Source organism: Taudactylus pleione, unplaced genomic scaffold (assembly GCF_031769625.1).
Source record: "Taudactylus pleione unplaced genomic scaffold, aTauple2 ptg000017l, whole genome shotgun sequence".
Taxonomy (NCBI): Eukaryota; Metazoa; Chordata; class Amphibia; order Anura; family Myobatrachidae; genus Taudactylus; species Taudactylus pleione.
In genome coordinates this window covers 17,671,644-17,675,993 of record NW_028284419.1, presented here as the reverse complement: position 1 = coordinate 17,675,993, position 4,350 = coordinate 17,671,644, and positions in this window count along the sequence as shown.

Sequence of the window (4,350 nt, the reverse complement as noted above, 5' to 3'; positions counted from 1 at the left end):
TTTCCAATGGTTTAAAACAGGGATATCCAGATTGCTGGGCTCAAAACTCTCACGTGTTAAAAAGTCTTTTCATCTGAATATGAGCAAAACAAAAGGACTGCTGTGTGTAGATAAGCAGAGCAAGGAACATTCTCCTGCATTCACATTTCTTCTCGATACATAATAACCCACGGATACATAAGACCACAGCTGATGTTCATTACAGGTACAATTCCAAAACTAATCCTCGAGAGGCTACAAGATAATGAAAATAATATCAGTACACTTAGAGAATTATGACCAACATAATCATCTCCTCAAGCATAAACATCGTCATGCATATGCAAAACAAACATAAATATTCTATATACTATAGATGTGTAAATAGGCATGTGGACAGATTTAAAAAGTATATAATAAAATGAAATATTAGTTTGTGAATGACACTTATTTAAATCCTCATTAAAAAAAAATCATCATAAGAACTATTTTAACTCAAAATCAGAGTTCAGTCCTGCCGGCATAAGAGTATTAAAATCAGAAATGTATTTCATCTCGCATCTAGCTAATTGACCCGCGAGATCACTACGTCTCCAATTACCTTTTACCAATTTTATGCCTGCAAAACATTTGATACCAGTTGTAGAGCAACTGTGTACGTTTTTAAAATGCAACGCCAATGCATGGTTCTCCAGACCCTTTTTGATATTTCTAATATGCTCCCCCCAGCCGAATTTTGAGTGGTCGGGAGATCCTACTAATATAAAACAGGTTACATGTGCATTGAATGGTATAAACCACAGTTTTAACATTACAAGTTATAAAATCACTAATCGTGCGTTTTTTTCTGTTACTCATTAAATCCTCCATTTTATTAAGTCCATTCACATTTTTAACCTCCCTGCAGCGTGTGCACATGCCGCAACGATAAAAACCTATGGGCTTAATACTACTAAGGGGTTTATTGGGAGATAAGGCACTCTTCACCAATTTGTTACCTATATTCGGTGCTTTTCTATATATGCACTTAGGTTTAGCGGGAAGTATTTCCCCCGATACTGGGTATTTTTTAAGGAGTGGCCAGTGTTTGGTCAAAATCTTTTCAACCGCATGTCAGACATGTCTGCAGGGTAAAATGACGCACAATATGGTACTGAGGGAAAAAAAAAAGCAACCTTGAGTATGTATAAATAATAATAAAAAAAAAAATTGTATTGGCGCTCCAATTAAATTATATGATGTATAAGTAATAACGGAGCAATATACTGGCCCTGTCTTATGCTTAGGTAAGCTGCAGGAACCTGTTACCTAAATATGGCACAGTGCAGTACACAACAGTATGTGACAGACTTCACAAATATGAGAGAGCGAGAGAGAGACTGTCTGTCTGTCTGTCTGTCTGTCTGTCTGTCAGTCAGTCAGTCATGAACCACCCTAACAACACTTGTATTGGGGCAGAATGATAGAAAGGGTATAGCCATAAGCTGACAGATAGAAGAAAAAAAAAAATAGCGTTAGCACTAGTCGCATACAATGCAGGAAGACGCTGCAAAGTGGCACTATACTCAACTACACAGATGCAGTGTCTGGTAGGAAATAGTGCTACATATGATGACCCTGGGGAGAGGTATGCAGGGGGACTGCGACTGCACCATAGAAAATGGCCACCGGAGACCTCAGAGAGGGCGTGTCCGGAGGAGGAGAGCAGCTCAGGGAAGCCAGACCGCAGTGGAAAGGCGCGCTGAGCTGAGGGGAGGAGCTGCTTAAACAGGGAAGCTGTCTCCCCTGGCCGGTAATTAACCCCTGGGGGCTGGTTTCCTGCACCAATATGTCCCTGGTGGTCAAGTAGAGCACGATGGCTGGAGCCTGCATCCACACCCTGCACCTCCAGTTTGTCCCCTGAGACCGTAGGTATTGACTGCCATTGCAGGGTATAGGTAGAGTGGACCCAATGCATCCTGGGAGCTAAAAGCTTTAACTGCGTGGTGCCTGGATTGGTTCCCATCACCTACACCCCCAAGGTCTCCCTGTGGAGCCTATGGACCCTGAAGAAGAAATTCTCTCTTCCTAATTGTGTTTGTCATTTGGCAATAAGTGGTTTTCTTGATCTCTGTTCTTGTTTGTAATGTTATTCATAGAACTGATTTTTCTGACATGGCTAGGAGAGAACTCCGGTTTCTACCATTGCATAGCATGTAGAACAACAAGACAGAAACACACCGCTCCCGCTACTGAATTTACATCAAAGACAACTGGAACCTCATACAAAATCAGAGATACACATAAGAAATATTAAAAAGAAAATAGACACTAGACAGGCATAATGTCTCTGATCATTTCAATAAAGTACACAATGGCGGCCCAAGTGGAGTTACTTTTACAGCTATCAAGAAAGTAGAAACATCATGGAGAGGAGGTAACTACCGTATATACTCGAGTATAAGCCGAGTTTTTCAGCACAAAAAATGTGCTGAAAAAGTACCCCCTCGGCTTATACTCGAGTCAAGTGTAGTGCTGACCGGACGGAGTTCGGTCAGCGCTACACACTGCCAGACACACAGCCGCCGGAGCTGGCAGCTGCGTGTTTGGTGTAATCAGCAGCCGCTGAGAGTCTGTCAGACTCTCAGCGGCTGCTGCTGCTCCCACTGCGAGAGCCATCTTCCGGCTCCCGCAGTGGGTGATGGGAGACACGTCGTCATGACGACGTCTCTCCCATACAAAGCGGCCGGAGGAGCGGACAGCGGCGGGACCAGGAGTGGGAGTTACAGGTAAGTGATTTTTTTTTAAAATTCTTTTCACGTCTCTCTCTACTAGGGGGTGGGGGGACTACAGGGGGCACTACCAGGGGGCGATGACTACAGGGGGCACTACCAGGGGGCGATTACTACAGGGGGCACTACCAAGGGGCATTATCAGGGGGCGATTACTACAGGGGGCACTAAAAGGGGGGATTACCACTGGGGAACTACAAGGGGGGGGATTACTACAGGGGGCACTACCGGGGGGGGATTACTACAGGGGGCACTACCAGGGGGGGATTACTACAGGGGGCACTAAAAGGGGGGATTACCACTGGGGGAACTACCAGGGGAGGATTACTACAGGGGGCACTACCAGTGGGGGATTACTACAGGGGGCACTAAAAGGGGGGATTACTATTGGGGGTACTACCAGGGGGGGATTACTACTGGAGGCACTGAAAGGGGGGATTACCACTGGGGGCACTACCAGGAGGGATTACTACTGGGGACACAACCAGGGGGAATTACTACTGGGGGCACTACCAGCTGCTGCCATTTCCCACACTAGGCTTATACTCGAGTCAGTAAGTTTTCCCAGTTTTTTGGGGTAAAAGTAGGTACCTCGGCTTATATTCGGGTCGACTTATACTCGAGTATATACGGTACATGAAATCCATGTCACAAGAAGAAACCAAATGGACAATTAATTAAAAACCCTAGTACCTAAGGGCCTCAACATTGACTTTGAATTCTCAGAATTCCTAAAAGATTAACACATCAGACCCCTAAGAGAGAGAGAGCGGGACCAATAGTGTTCCCTACATACATTCCACCCTGGCCACACCCAACCACTTCCGATCTTGGAAGCTAAGCATGGGAGGGCCAGACCGGTACTGAGGACGGGGACCACTCAGGAATCTCTGGTTATGTAGCATATCACACAAAAGGCCGTGCTCTCTCTCCCCAATATCTGGGGTCGATGACCAAATGCACTATACCATCAAGAGCATTTGAGGTCAATGACTAGAAGAGCCACATCACCAAGAACATTGGATGTCCAACACCAAATATGGAATGTACATTCCCCGATAAACGTATTGGCAACAAATCATGACATCAGTACGTAACAAACAATATTATTAAAGAACAACAAAATCAATTATTCTCTACAAACCACAATTATGATACACAGATACATAAACTATAAACAGATCAATCAGCTTCTCCCACTAATTGCATGAGATAGAGACTCACTTCTGACACTTTGGATCCTCCCCATACTACAAACTTATAAAGATCTACATGCAGCTATAATATATTGTATAATTTTTATCATTATTATGTCTATTAATTTTATTTTACTTTTAATATTTTTCTTATTATTATTGTGTTTTCAAACCTATTCCACGGTAATATGTACAAATATCAATATTGGGACTTTCTTTCACTGGATTATCCCCACAACACTAAAGCTAACCCTTCCCCAAGAGGAGGATCCCAGACAGCACTTAAATAGACTGACAGGCACACCATACAAGGAGCCCTGACAAGGCCCAGCACAGCGGGTGCAACGTGTTGGCACACACCCTTTGCAGAGCGATCTCCGGACGCTGCCCAGCGGTGATATAGA